General features: G+C 32.8%; 1 pseudogene; it reads right to left on the bottom strand.

Annotated features, from left to right (window-relative positions):
- Nucleotides 1–8,313: 8,313 nt before the first annotated feature.
- Nucleotides 8,314–18,076, bottom strand: LOC121391465 (annotated as a pseudogene).
- Nucleotides 18,077–18,768: the final 692 nt, after the last annotated feature.

Consider the following 18,768-nt stretch of genomic DNA (forward strand, 5'->3'; position numbering starts at 1 on the left):
GACGTTCTCTACGATTCTCCTTCAAACATCGTTCAATAAGAGCTTTAAATGTCGGTTGTCTAATACTGTTAATATGAAGTTGTCTCTGAGCTACCTCAGGAATACGACAGATCATCATTTCAATCAAGACAACACCATAACTGTAAACATCCATCGCAGGAGAATGCTCTTGTGGTACACACCAGCTTCTGGAGCAGAATAAACTGGATTACCTGGATTGACTGTATGACCAATCATTGGTTGAAGATTAGCTGAACCATAGTCTGATACCTTGGCTATCCACCCACAACTAATTGGCTGAAGAAGGACATTAGCGGTGCTAACATCTCTATGTAGTATAGGGTCTGGTTTAAAGAGGTGGAGATAGTTAAGACCACAGGCTATATCTTGACTGATAGTCAGAACAGCATGATAGGGTAGAGGACCAGCTTCTAGCTCTTTGCGAAGACTAGTTGACATTAGTTCTGAGAGGATGATAGGAGTACCCCACTTTAGTGGCTCCTATCAACTGGAGGAGATTAGGATGACGTACTCGAGCAGCAATCTCCATTTCTCGTGTAAAAACTGATATGTTATATGATGACAGGATAACTTCATGAAGACATTTGGCAGCTACTCTAAGGCCACGAAATTTAGCCACCTTGACTTCTCCCCAACCTCCTTTCCCAAGAACCTCTTCAGTTATCTCAATCTCCTCCTTCTTCACTACCCAGTGAGACTGTTGTTGTAACTGTTGAACTTGTTGTTGAAGAGTGGCATTAGCTTGACGTGTTTGTTGAAGAGCTAGAAGCTGCTCCTCTAACTGTTGTTGAAGTAATCTTTGTTCATTTGTTGAAGTGTAGCTTGAGTTTGTTGTTTCTCTTGAAGCTCTTGATGTAGTTGATGTAGTTGTCTTTCTTTTGTTTCAAGGTCCTCTTGAAGAGCTCTTGTCATATCTATCTGCTGTTGTTTGGTATCTTGTAGCTCTTTGTTGGTAACTTCAAGTTGTTGTGTTAAAAGTTGAATTTCTCTATCTTTCTCTTGTAATTCTTGACGTGATGAAGATGAAGGTTGAACACGTGTAGGAGATTGGACAGTAAGTTGAGGTCGTCTATGTCTCTTCTGTTGTAGCTTAAGTTGATATTCTTCAGTAGATGTCAGGTTAGTTTATTACATCTCCTACAGTCCACTGGTCATCATTACATACTACAGTGAGAGATATAGTATGTTACAATAGTATTGAGTTATGAGACTAGTTTGAAATATAAACAGTTAGTGTGTCAATACTCCTATATCATATTGTGATAATAATGATAATGTGTGTGTACTATATAAGAAATACTATCATCAATAGACAGTACTTACTAAGTTCTATCGCTGTAGTATTATTGAGTTTTATCATTATAGAGTCCTAAAAGAGAACTTTGTATTCCACCAAATTGTACTACCCATACAGTGGTAGGTGACACATTCCATACTGAGAGGGAGTGGCTATCTCTCTTAGTCACTGACTCTGGTATATTGAGCTATAAGATGGAATATAGTGTACTATATGACATTATAATAATGATGTTATGATATTACTACAAAACTAGTCATTATACATGTAACATCAGTGGATACATGTACACAAGTAACAGACTGTAACTTTGTATGAACTGATAGAGTTGACATGTTACAATACTTTAAAACATGAACATAAGTACTTATGTACAGTCTTTAATAAGTGAATTATAACTATAAACAAATCAGATATATCAATAGACTATACTATCATAAATGTTAACATACTATAGTGTCAGGACAACAGGTATAAAACCAGGTCATAAAAACAATAACTATTATTAATTATAAATTTTCTATAGATGAGGGTTATTATCAAAGGTCAAAGTTCAAATAGTCACACTTTATTATATCTCCTCATATTATAGATCATAGACATTAACTCACTTTGTGTTAGTGTTAGGTCACATGATAACTAGTAACTAACCTTTGTCCATGTCTTTGTATCAATGTTAAATAACCAGCTATCAGCAATATAATATCCACCCACCATCATCACATGTAGGTCACTGATAATAGTGGTAGCATGACCATGTCTACTCTGAGGCCAATTCACTGATTTGTGAAGTGGTTCACTTATCTTTTCCCAGTGCTGGGTAGAAAATATTGAAGTTAACATATTATACAATTAACATAGCAGTAATTAATACTGTATACTGGGAAATGTTTAAGAATATTATTCATTTTATAGTTTATGTGGATTTTAATTTAGTTACAATATTTCCTTAATAAGACCTGGGACATCTATTTTAATATTGAACAACAATAGGAAAATTTACTATTTGAGGTCACTATTTAAAATATATTGTGAATTATTAAAGTTTCTAGAGTTAGAAGTGATTCTGAACATTCCTGATAAACAATAGCTTTAAACTTTGTGTATCAGTTAGTAAATGATAGATCAAGCATTGACAGAAATTTTAAACAAATATTACCTCATTGTGAACTCATTTGTTTAAGGACTTTATGAAACTACAGTTATTTTTCCAGACTGAATAAACATTTTTTAAAAATGTTTATTCAGTCTGGAAATTTAAAAAATGTGTTTTTCACTTAACAGAACAACTTAATATTAATTAATATAATATTATACATATTATCATTATATATATAATATTAATATTAATAATCAATTATAAACTATCAATAGACAATTTTGTTAAGCAGTCATTGTATCATTTATTCAAGCTCATCATCAATTTCACTGATATACAAAAAGGGAGGCTACTATTCAAGAGTGACATTTAGTCAATGAAATATGGTATCACTATATAGTTGACTAAAGGAATGTTTCAGTTATCAAAATAACCTCTAAGTTGATTAAAGAAATATTAAGAAACAATAAATCACTTGTTTATTAATAAAACAGTTCCTAATAATAATATAAAGACATTATATACTATAAATATAGTTCATTTAATAATATCAAACTTTAACTTGATTACTCCACAATATTATACAGTAACTAAATACTTTAACTTAATACATATTGTACTCACCACTGCAGTCTTTGTACACTGAGCAATATACACAGTGTTAATATCACCATTAGGAGTCCTACCACCAAATAAAGAGCTCTGTTATTAGGTAGTGATGTAAGAGTTAAGCTATGACAAGGAGGTGGGTATTCTCCAGTAATTTTTGGTAGTATCCATTGACCTGAAATACAAACAGTCATAAAATTGTACTTGATATATAATGTATTAATAACATGATATATTGATCTTCTTACCACTGGATAACTGATAATAGTGGTGTTCACTAGTATAAACATTACCAAAGTAATCATCACTATACTGAGCACCAGATTGTGGAGAGGTAGGACGTGGACCATATCCACAACTACCAGTAGATAATCCACTTTATTGAATGTAAGTGATATCATCCCACAGTATGACTTCATCATTGGACACATACTTGGATTAGTTGGGAACAGTTCATTCCATGTAAGTGAATCTGTATTAATGAATTCATACTATTGTGACGACACTGGCCATGATTACAATAGCCTCCAAAATAGTAGATCCTGTTACTGATAACAGTGGAGGCATAGCCAATGACACCAAATGGAGGTTTTCCATTAGTAGGTTGTTGTTCCCATCTACCAGTTGGTAAGTGAAATACTCAATAACAGAGGTCATCTTCCGTTTGACTTCATTATCATGTACTCCAGGGAGACCATTCATATCACCACCCACACATGTAGAGGTAGTCATCCACTATATGTGTGGAGTGACCATACCTCTTTGTAGGTACATAATAATCTGTAGAACATGACACACACACACATAACAATAGAGATAACTATTATAATAATGTAGTCAAACCTGATCTAGACGTAGCCAGCTTTTCTTTCAAATTAGACACGCCCTTAATAATGAGCTCTCAGTTATTATAATAGAGGACAACTCTCTACTTACAAGTTCCATAATAAAACAAGTAATCTTAGACTATACAAGTTATTTTATTTATTATAATTTATTCCATTCAGATGTATTAGTGTGTGTTAATACAGTATACAGTTAATGATACATAAAATATTAATGTTATAATATGTTCTTAAGACTGTACTGTATCAGGTAGACCTGACTTGTCTAAATCACTGAAATAAGGATGTTGCATAGCAGTCTTTGCTGACATTCTCTTCCCAGGATTATAGACCAAATTTGCTGATATTAAAGACACTAGAATTAAAAAGGATCATTGAACAATAACTTACCATTAACAGGTCACAACTTGCTGTATCAAGTCGAGGACAAACTTGTTTTATTGTCTTTCCAATCCATTTAGGGAAATTTTGTTTAAAATTTGGTAGTTCAGTACATTAGGCCATGTTGTATCATTAGGTGTACCCAAAATCCTACAGTGGAACTAGTTAAACCAGTTTATAAACCTGTTTGATAAACCTGAAAATTCGGAAGAGTTGATCAATTTCAGAGTCTCCTTGAAACAGAGGTTTTTTTATTAGACATTTCAGCAAATATAACAAGCTATACTCCATACATCAATGGGAAAAGAATATCGTGCTGAACCAAGTAAGACTTCAGGGGCCCTGTACCACAGTGTTACTTACTACCTGTGTAATTAACAATGGGTCAGTATGTGTGGGTGTTGTGTGTGTGTGTGAGAGAGAGAGAGAGAGAGAGAGAGAGAGACAGAAACAGAGAAAGAAAGGAAGAGAGATAGAGAGAGACCTCATGGGTATATGCAAAAACTGGTATACCAAAGCTGGTCCAAGTCCAATTTAGCAGTTTAATAGCTTCTTTAGCATCAATTAACAGTGATTTGTGGTTTTTTAAGTCACGATGAATAATATGTCGACAATGACAGAAAACAGTACCTTGAGGATCTGGTAAGTATAACTCTTATATATATAGAAATAATGAAGTAAATATATATCTTTATTAACAATAGAACATTTACAATAAATATAACTAATATAATGTATGGTCATTGTAGATTGGTCATAGGTTCATCATTTCCATTTATCTATTGATCCATGGATCCATTTGTCAATCTATGTATCCATCTATCAAACTATGTATCCATTATTACTGTGTACTCATTACCTTTAATAATACTGGATCAATATATTGTCCAGATGGAATAGTATCAAGATATTTCTTTAAATCCATACTAATGAATTCAAAAACAAGATAGAACTAGAATCTGATAAATTATCTCCTCAAGTCTGTATGAGAGAGAGAGAGAGAGAGAGAGAAGACTTGGCCCTGCTCAGGTAAGTACTGGTGCTTCTTGAATTTCTGCTGACTGATGTAATACTTCTTAAACGACTCTCTAAACTGTGAATTAATGACAAGGATAATAACACTAACCCCTATGATTAAGAGTTAATTAAATACCTTAGCATTAGCTAATTCTAATTGATGTGAAGTGCTTTCTAGTTCAGAGACAAGACACTGTCCTTGTGATACTAACTTTGTGTTCTCTTCTCTCAAACTTGTCATCTTATCCTGTACTGTGTTAGAGGTAGGTAGCTATACAGAGAGAATAAAGGTCACATGACAATGACATCATCACTCACCAATGAGCTAGTAGTGTTCGTGGACTAGACTGTCTTGGGACAACACCTCTAGTAACAGGACCTACTGGAGGTGAGAGATGGTCACAGACAGAGGTGAGGTTGTCTTGTCCATGAGTAATGACTACAACTGGAACTTTTATTAACTAGAAAAGAATGTTTAAATTTTGTAGAATAGATTTGTATACAGTTCATTATTAGATACAATTTATTAATATTTTATTAAATACATTACCAATTATAGTATTGTATAAAACAATGTACTTACCAGTTCACAATAGCAGGAGTAGGCTACCACACCACACAGTACATAAAGAGTTAAAAATGTCTAGGGTGTGGTCTTAATTAGGTGGGGCAGAGCATCAGTTCTTTAGAGATAGATTGTGTGTTCACTGACTCCTAATGGACGACCCAGTAAGAGACCTCAAAGGATTGTCTTAAAACTGACTCTGTAAGTGAGAGAGAAGGTTTCTGTAGAGATGAGGTAGTCATTGTAGTGTAGACCATAGTTAGTTTCACAGCAACAAGGACAACATCTTTATTACAAACTAACTTGGACATGAAATGATAAAAATTCCAGCGCAGTTCTTTATATACTTCAAGCCCTCGACCAATCAGATTCGACTATTTGTCCGCTAGCAATCTTTAAATAACAACAATTCGCGCTTTTATTTATTAGCAGTAAAATTAATAGATTCAATTAATTAGATCATTGTTAATAATATTCTCTATAGTAACCTCAACTCCTCCACTTTTTATACTATTGAAAAACCAAAGACATCTCATTGTATTGGTAAGTAATATAGTGAAAAGTCTTGAGAGGATTATAATTTCAGGTTTAATATAATGCTTGGTCTCAGGCCACCTCTTTCTCTGGAACAAATAGCGACACCTTCTCCTGTACCTATGATGTCCGACCATCTTCTTTAAGTAGTAAAGGTCCATTATGTTGGATATCAAACCATCATATTAACAGTATGTCCTTTATTACTATGTTTAAATTGATAATGTTGTCATAGTAACAGGTAAAAACCCCTCCAATTAGGACCACAAATTTATGGATTTATCAGACTAATCAGGACAGGGGACAAGTAATTTTTTATATAATTTTATTTATAATTTTATTAAATCTAAAAGTTTAGAATACTACTCCATGTTCCTATAATATACCTCATATAATTGGACGTCAATCTTTAACTACAAGGACAGCACCATCTTATTCTATGAGAATTAAAACAACTCTACCTCTTGGTAATAAAAATTGGAATAAATTATAAGTCTGAAGTTCAGGACACTTGTTCTAGGCCCATACTAATAATACTTTAATGACTTTATATTGAGGACCCACACACTCTACTAATGACATTGTCCTAAGAAGTACAGTGTGACAGTCTGAGATCACCATATTTTAATACTGATCCTATCACTAAACCTTAAACATTAAGTATGTGGCTTAAGGTTCAGACTGTCACACTAGACTTCCATAGTGTCCATTATAGAGTGTCCATTATAGAGATCTTCTGTTCAACATTTAAGTATAACAGTTATATCTTAGAGGCCACTATCTTCTTAATATGCTCAACTATTCAACCAATTACTCCACACAGTTATAACAAACTACTAGAGGCCACTAATAGTATTTTTATATAATTTTGGTTTTATCCTTCTTACACTATATCACATGTACCATAATGTACCAATAAAAGTCAATCAAGGTCAGCACCATTATCTATGAGAATTAACAAACTATAATATTTAATGTTCTATTTAACAGGAATCTACTCCAGGACCAGCTCAATATTAATCCTTAATATAGACACAACTAATGACATTGTCTGTACAGTTAAGTCTGAGTCACCATATTTTATACTATATAAATAAACATTATAGTTTGGATTAATTGTGTCACACTAGACTTCCATACTGTATATCAGTCAACATTTTGAGATAAAACTTTCTCTATGAACACTCTAACACACTATATATATATTACACTGACATCTAGCATATATCACATTTACCATCTAAGTGAAAGATCAAGGCAGAAATGCCAGTTATAATTCATTAACATTCACTTCTCTGCAAAATAGTGTACATTAAGAAGTATATATGGTAATATTATTATATTTTAATAATCAACATAGTCAGTCAACATTTTGAGATAAACTAACTATTATAATAACCTCACTACTAAAATTATAACACATTGGCCTTCTCTAGTATACTATTATAATGGTTTCATTCTGCAAAAGTATGTGGTAATATTATTATGATCTCTGACATTGTCAATAACTATACGTAATCTCTACGATTATAACACACTATTATTAAAACATTCGTTCACTTTGACAAGAGCTTTAAATTCTATTTTAAACATGGTCGTCTTAAACATTGGTGTTAATAATATGAAGTTGTCTCTGAGCTACCTCAGGAATACGACAGATCATCATTTCAATCAAGACAACACCATAACTGTAAACATCCATTGCAGGAGAATGGTCTCTTGGTACACCAGCTTCTGGAGCAGAATAAACTGGATTACCTGGATTGACTGTACGACCAATCATTGGGTTGAAGATTAGCTGAACCATAGTCTGATACCTTGGCTCTCCACCCACCAATAATGGGCAATAGAAGGACGTTAGCAGTGCTAACATCTCTATGTAGTATAGGGTCTGGTTTAAAGAGGTGGAGATAGTTGAGACCACAGGCTATATCTTGACTGATAGTCAGAACAGCAGGATAAGTAGAGGACCAGCTTCTAGCTCTTTGCGAAGACTAGTTGGCATTAGTTCTGAGAGGATGATAGGAGTACCCACTTTAGTGGCTCCTATGAACTGAAGGAGATTAGGATGACGTACTCGAGCAGCAATCTCCATTTCTCGTGTAAAAACTGATATGTTATATGGTGACAGGATAACTTCATAAAGACATTTGGCAGCTACTCTAAGGCCACGAAATTTAGCCACCTTGACTTCTCCCCAACCTCCTTTGCCAAGAATCTCCTCAGTCATCTCAATCTCCTCCTTCCTCACTACCCAGTGAGACTGTTCTTGTAACTGTTGAACTTGTTGTTGAAGAGTAGCATTAGCTTGACGTGTTTGTTGAAGAGCAGAGGTTGACTCTTGGAGTTGTTGACGAAGATCTTGTTCAATATTGTCATGTTGTTGACGATAATCATCATGTTCTCGGTAAAGATCATCACACTCTTGACGTAGTGCTCTTTCTCTCTTGACTATCTTGTAACTCTTTGTTGAAGTATAGCTTGAGTTTGTTTGTTTCTCTTGAAGTTGTTTTCTTGATGTAGTTGATGTAGTTGTCTTTCTTTTGTTTGAAGGTCCTCTTGAAGAGCTCTTGTCATATCTATCTGCTGTTGTTTGGTATCTTGTAGCTCTTTTTTGGTAACTTCAAGTTGTCGTGTTAAACGTTGAATTTCTCTATCTTTCTCTTGTAATTCTTGACGTGATGAAGATGAAGGTTGAAAGACGTGTAGGAGATTGGACAGTAAGTTGAGGTTGTCCATGTCTCTTCTGTTGTAGCTTAAGTTGATATTCTTCAGTAGATGTCAGGTTAGTTATTACATCTCCTACAGTCCACTGGTCATCATTACATACTACAGTGAGAGATATAGTATGTTACAATAGTATTGAGTTATGAGACTAGTTTGTAATATAAACAGTTATTGTGTCAATACTCCTATATCATACTGTGATAAATACTGATATAATGTGTGTGTGTAACTATATAACAAATACTATCATCAGTAGACAGTACTTACTAAGTTCTATCACTGTAGTATCATTGAGTTTATTATATATAATCCTCCAAATTGTATTACCCATACAGTGGTAGGTGACACATTCCATAATGAGAGGGAGTGTCTCCTTCTCTTAGTCACTGAGTCTGGTATATTGAGCTATAAGATGAATATAGTGTACTATATGATATTATAATAATGATGTTATGATATTACTACAAAACTAGTCATTATACATGTAACATCAGTGGATACATGTACTCTAGTAACAGACTATAACTTTGTATGAACTGGTAGAGTTGACATGTTACAATACTTTAAAACATGAACATAAGTACTTATGTACAGTCTTTAATAAACTGAATTATAACTATAAACAAATCAGATATATCAATAGACTATACTATCATAAATGTTAACATACTATAGTGTCAGGACTACAGGTATAAAACCAGGTCATAAAAACAATAACTATTATTAATTAGAAATTTTCTATAGATGAGGGTTATTTTTCAGAGGTCAAAGTTCAAATAGTCACACTTTTTATTATATCTCCTCATATTGTAGATCATAGACATTAATTCACTTTGTGTTAGTGTTAGGTCACATGATAACTAGTAACTAACCTTTGTCCATGTCTTTGTATCAATGTTAAATAACCAGCTGTCAGCAATAATGTGAGATTCCAATAATATCCACCCCACCATCATCACATGTAGGTCACTGATAATAGTGGTAGCATGACCCATCTACTCTGAGGCCAATTCACTGATTTGCGAAGTGGTTCACTTATCTTCTCCCAGTGCTGGGTAGATAATATTCAAGTTAACATATTATACAATTAACATAGCAGTAATTAATACTGTATACTGGGAAATGTTTAAGAATATTCTTCATTTTGTAGTTTATGTGGATTTTAATTTAGTTACAATATTTCCTTTAATAAGACCTGGGACATCTATTTTAATATTGAACAACAATAGGGAAATTTACTATTTGAGGTCACTATTTAAAATATAATTGTGAATTATTAAAGTTTCTAGAGTTAGAAGTGATTCTGAACATTCCTGATAAACAATAGCTTTAAACTTTGTGTATCAGTTAGTAAATGATAGATCAAGCATTGACAGAAATTTTAAACAAATATTACCTCATTGTGAACTCATTTGTTTAAGGACTTTATGAAACTACAGTTATTTTCCTGACTGAATAAACATTTTTAAAAAATAAAAATTATCTTTTTTGTGTGTTTTCACTTAACAGAAACAACTTAATATTAATTAATATAATATTATACATATTATTATATATATATAATATTAATATTAGTAATCAATTATAAATTATCAATAGACAATTTTGTTAAGCAGTCATTGTATCATTTATTCAAGCTCATCATCAATTTCACTGATATACAAAAAGGGAGGCTACTATTCAAGAGTGACATTTAGTCAATGAAATAATATGGTATCACTATATAGTTGACTAAAGGAATGTTTCAGTTATCAATATAACCTCTAAGTTGATTAAAGAAAATATTAACAAACAATAAATCACTTGTTTATTAATAAAACAGTTTTCCTAATAATAATATAAAGACATATATACTATAAATTTAGTTCATTTAATAATATCAAACTTTAAACTTGATTACTACACAATATTATACAGTAACTAAATACTTTAACTTAATACATATTGTACTCACCACTGCAGTCTTTGTACACTGAGCAATATACACAGTGTTAATAGTACCATTAGGAGTATTACCACCAAATAACAGAGCTCTGTTATTAGGTAGTGATGTAAGAGTGAAGCTACTACAAGGAGGTGGACATTCTCCAGTAATTTCTGGTATTATCCACTGACCTGAAATACAAACAGTTATAAAATTGTACTTGATATATAATGTATTAATAACATGATATATTGATCTTCTTACCACTGGATAACTGATAATAGTGGTGTTCATTAGTACGAACATTTACCACCATAACATCACTATACTGAGCACCAGATTGTGGAGAGGTAGGATGTGGACCATATCCACCAACTACCAGTAGATAATCCACTTTATTGAATGTAAGTGATATCATCCCACAGTATGACTTCATCATTGGACCCATACTTGGATTAGTTGGGAACAGTTCATTCCATGTAAGTGAATCTGTTATTAATGAGTTGACACTATTGTACGACACTCATCATGATTACAGTAGCCTCCAAAATAGTAGATCCTGTTACTGATAACAGTGAGGCATAGCTCAAGACACCCAGTGGAGGTTTTCCATTGGTAGGTCGTTGTTCCCATCTACCAGTTGGTAAGTGAAATACCTCAATAACAGAGGTCATCCTCTGTTTGACTTCATTATCATGTACTCTAGGGAGACCATCTATATTACCACCCCACATGTAGAGGTAGTCACCCACTATATGTGTGGAGTGACCATACCTCTTTGTAGGTACATAATAATCTGTAGAACATGACACACACACACATAACAATAGATAACTATTATAATAATGTAGTCAAACCTGATCTAAGATGTAGCCAGCTTTTTTTTCAAATTAGACACGCCCTTAATAATGAGCTCTCAGTTATTATAATTGAGGACAACTCTCTACTTACAATTCCATCATAAAACAAGTAATCTTAGACTATACAAGTTATTTTATTTATTATAAGTTATTCCATTCAGATGTATTAGTGTGTGTTAATACAGTAATACAGTTAATGATACATAAAATATTAATGTTATAATATGTTCTTAAGACTGTACTGTATCAGGTAGACCTGACTTGTCTAAATCACTGAAATAAGGATGTTGCATAGCAGTCTTTTGCTGACATTCTCTTCCCAATATTATAAACCAACATTTGCTGATATGAAAAAGACACTAGAATTAAAAAGGATCATTGAACAATAACTTACATTAACCAGGTCCAACCTGCTGCATCAAGTCGAGGACAAACTTGTTTTATTGTCTTTTCCAATCCATTTAGGGAAATTTGGTTTAAAGAAATTTGGTAGTTCAGTTACATTATGCCATATATGTATCATTAGGTGTACCAAAATCCTACAGTCCAACTAGTTAAAAACCAGTTTAATAAACCTTTTGATAAACCTGAAAATTTGGAAGAGTTGATGTGGTTTCAGAGTCTCCTTGAAACAGAGGTTTTTTTTTATTAGACATTTCAGCAAATATACAAGCTATTACTCCATACATCAATGGGACAAGAATATCGTGCTGAACCAAGTAAGACTTTCAGGGGCCCTGTACCACAGTGTTACTACCTGTGTAATTTAACAATGTAATCAGTATGAAGGAAAGAGAAGAGAGAAGCAGAGGTGGAGAGAGAGAGACTGGATACCTCATGGGTATAGCAGAACTGAACTGGTATATCCATAAGGCTCGTCCCAGTCCAAAGTCAGCCATTTAATAGCTCCTTTAGCATCAATTAAACAGATTTTGTGGTTTCAAGTCAAACGATGAATAATACGTCGACAATGACAGAAAACTGTACCTTTGAGGATCTGGTAAGTATAACTCTATTAATATAAGAAATAATGAAGTTAATATAATATTATTAACACTATAGAACATTTACAATAAATATAACTACTATAATGTATGGTCATTGTAATTGGTCACTAATCTATACATCCATATAATCATTCATATGTTTGTTTTCCATTAATCAATTTATCTATTGATCCATGTCTCCATTTGTCAATCTATGTATCCCATTTATCAAAACAATGTATCCATTATTACTGTGATCATTACCTTTAAATAATACTGGATCAATATACTGTCCAGATGGAATAGTATCACAAGATATTCTTTAAAAATCCATACTAATGAATTCAAAAACAAGATAGAACTTAGAATCTTGATGAATTATCTCCTCAAGTCTGTACAGAGAGAGAGAGAGAGATCAGAGAAGAGGAGAGAGAGAGAGAAGAGACTAGTATGAGAGAGAGAGAGGGGGGACCTTAGAAGAGTTGATTTATTTCTAGTCATTTCTTATTATGTAAAGTAAATCACATTCCATTCACTTCACAATAGACACTTTCACTTACCATCACAATATTAGATTTTGAACTTCCTTCAATAATATCCAAAATTCTCTCTATATAATAATTGTTCAGTATCTATTTTTTTAATACGACCTAATTCACTAAGAAAGAATATATTATATTTAGTAAACAATATCTACATTTTATTATGACACTAAATAACAAAACAATTACTTCTAATGTTAATTTTTTGTATTAACATTATTTTTGTCTGTATTTTTATAGATTCAATTATCACTGATATCCACAACATGACCACAATGACAATGATTATACATTCATGACATTCATAACAATATATATCACTCTATTAATCTGTACATTTTACTCTAGTGATCCATAATTAACATAGGTATTGGTACTCATATCTAGTGCTAATTTTTTCTCATCCATGCATGACTGTCCCTTTCTCCTTTACCCCCATTTCTTCTAACCTCCTCCAATTCTCTCTGATTTCTCCAACCCTTGAAGATATCAATCACTGTCACCATACCAGCTTGTCTATCACTATGAATGAATGCTGTGTCTATACTACTATTTTTTTATCACAACTGGTCCCCCTACCTGCTAACTACACAACTGATGTGTTTCTCTATCATGCGCTGTATTTTCTCCTTAAGTCTACTTTAACAGAAATGAAATTTAGTATATTCAAGAAGAAAAACTGACTCTAAAACAAACATTAATTCTTTCTTACCTGCTGCTCATCTGGAACTACTGACAAAACACCTCTCATGCTTAAAAATACTGTAAAATACTTTAGAGAATGCTTCCATTTTAATAAATGAGAGTGCTCCTGTTCAAATAAGTAATGATGAGGTTAGATATTGATTGAATTGATGGTCCATCAATTAGATGATATTACTATTCATGTATTTTTTCCTGCATTAGTTGAAATCATCTCATCCTTTGAATACATAATCTTGTCAACCTAAGTTGGTATCTTTCTACAATAGCCTTCTCCTCCTCCATCTCCCAATATGTGTTGATCCTATTATAACGTCAACTTGATGTTTTCAAAAAATTTAATAAATTAGAGAGAGAGAGAGAGGTTATGTTTATGTATTAATCTTTAAATGATTACTTTTTTCACATGTGGATCTCTCTGAAGTCTGGTCTTCTCTGTCCTGTCTCTCTGTCTTCTCTCTCTGATCTCTCTCTCTGGTCTCTCTCTGTCTTCGTTCCTCTCTCTCTCTCTCGGTCTTCTCTCTCTCCTCTCTCTAGGTCATAGAGTCATAGCAAAAGCACAAGATTGATGACAAGAACCAATAAATGCTTTTAAACTTTATCAATACTAAAGAGATTTTATTGATTATTTCATGACCGTTTATCACTTCTCCTACTACCCTTACTTAAATTTTAACACAAAGATCAGTGAGCTTTTAGTCTCTTGTACCAGCAATAATGCAAAACTATTTGTAATCTAGACATAGCCAGATACCACATGTACTTGCAAACTAGGTAAAAGGTCAATAAATTAACAGAAAATCTCGGTCATGCTAGCCACCACCTCCTAGTATATTAGTTCAATATGTTAATTATGTGGTCCACTGTTGAACAGCAAACCTAATTATAAAAATGTATGAAAAGATTTCCTTTAACTAGTGTATCATTGTTTAGAAAGCAGATTAATCATAATGGATATCATAGTGAATTATGTTTATTACATATATTCACTGATTAGTTTACTATTACATCACAGACTCTCCATTATTTCCTTCTATCATTTATACAATTCATATTATTATCTTATTCATATTATCTATTATTATCATATTATTATATTATTTCATGATGCCGAACATTTATACTCTCAGAAGATTGTGATATGAAAACAACAAATTATAATTTGTAGAACATCCGCATTAGTTACCTTGAATACTAGAAAACCCTTCTATTGATATTTTCAAGACTACCTCTTCCTAGTTATGAGGTAGGTGGATCATGTATAATATTGTATGTATGTTGTCTTTATTCAAATTCACTTTAATTTAAAAAGTATATTAATTAAAATAATAATAATAGGTGTAACCTACTACATATTTTTTTTGTTTGTTATAAATATTTACATTGTACATACAAATTGTAATAATTATCACATTCTTATACTAGTTTCAACATTCCTTTACTATACATTTGTATATATTTATATATCATGTAAACTGATATCCTGTCATAGTTGTTAAACAATTAACTTATCATTAGGTATCTAATCTCTTTTTTGAAAAGTGTTACTTTGTACTTTTTATTGATTTAAACATATATTTTCATATCAGAATGGTTTTGAATCTTATATAGGGAGGACAAAACTTCATGGAAATCTAAACCATGTGACTTGTTAGACAGCTTTTTGGCAACATTATAAACATCCCTCCTAATTTATAAGAAATGAAAATTTGTAAATGTATTTTAGATGAATCCACGACAAATAAATGGTCCTGATATTGCATTTCAACCCATCAGGTTTAACAGATGATTTTATAGTATGTTTAAATTATCAAGTTTGTACATCAGATAAACAATATCCTGTTAAAAATCATGTTTATGCCTGTATGTAGTCAGGTCTGATATAACATTTCTAATTTTATAAAATCAATTCCATCCTATATTTTACTTCAAATGCTACCATAATTAATACAAAGCTAATAGTAACTAACCAATTATTGTAATTATTAATATACCTCATATAATTGGAGTCATCTTAACTACAAAGTGTTCAGCACCATCCTAATCTATGACCAATTAAAAGACCTCAACCTCTTGTCTAAAATTGACTAAATAAGTAAGTCTGAAGGTTTCAGTAGAGATGTTCTAGTCCCAGTATAATAATACTTTATTTCACAACAACAAGGACAACCTCTATATTGACACTGTCCTAAAGAAGTACAGTGAAAACAGTCCAGCGCACCATATTTTAATATGACTCCTATCACTAAACCTTATCAGATTTAAGTAGGTGGCTAGCTTCAGACTTTAAATAACTAGACTTCCATAGTGTCCATTATAGAGATTAGCATTTTAAGTATGATCTATATCTTCTAATAGGTAACTATTCAACCAGCTCCTAACAAGTTATAACACACTAGTAACCTAATATTACACTGGACATCTATACTATTCTTAAACTATATCACATTTACCATCTCACAACAAAAGATAAGTCAGCATATCTTTAACAACATATTTATTATGTTCTCCTCATAAAAGAATCTACTCCAGGACCAGCTCACTATCATCCTAATGTAGACATCTGTACATTAAGAAGTCCAGCATATACTATATAAATAACATTATTTTATATTGTTAATATAATGTATGTCGATAGTCAACATTTGAGATAAAACTTTCTTATGAACACTCTCTCTATATTATAGTCTAGCATTGCTTCTCTAAGTGAAAGGGAGAAATCCAGTTATAATTCAAACATTCACTTCTCTGCAAAAATGCCATATATGGTAATATTATTATAATATACACATAGTACAATAACTAAACTAACTCTTTATAATAACCTCACTACTAAAATTTATAACACACATAGTATACTATTAAATGGTTTCATTGAAGTCTGTTAGGATCTCTGACATTGTCGGACGTTCTCTACGATTCTCTTCAAAACATCGTTCAATAAGAGCTTTAAACGCTTGGTCGTCTAATACTGTTAATATGAAGTTGTCTCTGAGCTACCTCAGGAATACGACAGATCATCATTTCAATCAAGACAACACCATAACTGTAAAACATCCATTGCAGGAGAATGGTCTCTTGGTACACCAGCTTTGGAGCAGAATAAACTGGATTACCTGGATTGACTGTACGACCAATCATTGGTTGAAGATTAGCTGAACCATAGTCTGATACCTTGGCTCTCCACCCACTGTAATGGCACGAGTAAGAGGACATTAGCAGTGCTGACATCTCTATGTAGTATTGGGTCTGGTTTTAAAGAGGTGGAGATAGTTGAGACCACAGGCTATATCTTGACTGATAGTCAGAACAGCAGGATAGGGTAGAGGACCAGCTTCTAGCTCTTTGCGAAGACTAGTTGGCATTAGTTCTGAGAGGATGATAGGACTACCCACTTTAGTGGCTCCTATGAACTGAAGGAGATTAGGATGACGTACTCGAGCAGCAATCTCCATTTTCTCGTGTAAAAACTGATATGTTATATGGTGACAGGATAACTTCATAAAGACATTTGGCAGCTACTCTAAGGCCACGAAATTTGGCCACCTTGACTCTCCCCAACCTCCTTTCCAAGAACTTCGTCAGTCATCTCAATCTCCTCCTTCCTCACTACCCAGTGAGACTGTTGTTGTAACTGTTGAACTTGTTGTTGAAGAGTGGCATAGCTTGATGTGTTTGTTGAAGAGCAGTAGTTGACTCTTGGAGTTGTGACGAAGATCTGTTCAATATTATCATGTTGTTGACGACGTAGTACTCTTTCTTTGATCTTGACTATCTTGTTAGTACTCTCTTCTCTCTCTTGATCTTTGTAGCTGTTGTTGAAGTATAGCTTGAGTTTGTTGTTTCTCTTGAAGTTCTTGATGTAGTTGATGTAGTTGTCTTTCTTTTTGTTTGAAGGTCCTCTTGAAGAGCTCTTGTCATATCTATCTGCTGTTGTTTGGTATCTTGTAGCTCTTGTTGGTAACATCAAGTTGTCGTGTTAAACGTTGAATTTCTCTATCTTTCTCTTGTAATTCTTGACGTGATGAAGATGAAGGTTGAAGACGTGTAGGAGATTGGACAGTAAGTTGAGGTTGTCCATGTCTCTTCTGTTGTAGCTTAAGTTGATATTCTTCAGTAGATGTCAGGTTAGTTATTACATCTCCTACAGTCCACTGGTCATCATTACATACTACAGTGAGAGATATAGTATGTTACAATAGTATTGAGTTATGAGACTAGTTTGTAATATAAACAGTTAGTGTGTCAATACTCCTATATCATACTGTGATAATACTGATAATGTGTGTGTGTACTATATAACAAATACTATATCATCAATAGACAGTACTTACTAGTTTCTATCACTGTAGTATCATTGAGTTTACTAAACCACCTTAGAATCCTCCAAATTGTATTACCCATACAGTGGTAGGTGACACATTCCATACTGAGAGGGAGTGGCCAATCTCTTAGTCACTGACTCTGGTATATTGAGCTATAAGATGGAATATAGTGTACTATATGACATTATAATAATGATGTTATGATATTACTACAAAACTAGTCATTATACATGTAACATCAGTGGATACATGTACTCTAGTAACAGACTATAACTTTGTATGAACTGGTAGAGTTGACATGTTACAATACTTTAAAACATGAACATAAGTACTT

The sequence above is a fragment of the Gigantopelta aegis genome, unplaced genomic scaffold (genome assembly GCF_016097555.1).
Source record: "Gigantopelta aegis isolate Gae_Host unplaced genomic scaffold, Gae_host_genome ctg2497_pilon_pilon, whole genome shotgun sequence".
Lineage (NCBI taxonomy): Eukaryota > Metazoa > Mollusca > Gastropoda > Neomphalida > Peltospiridae > Gigantopelta > Gigantopelta aegis.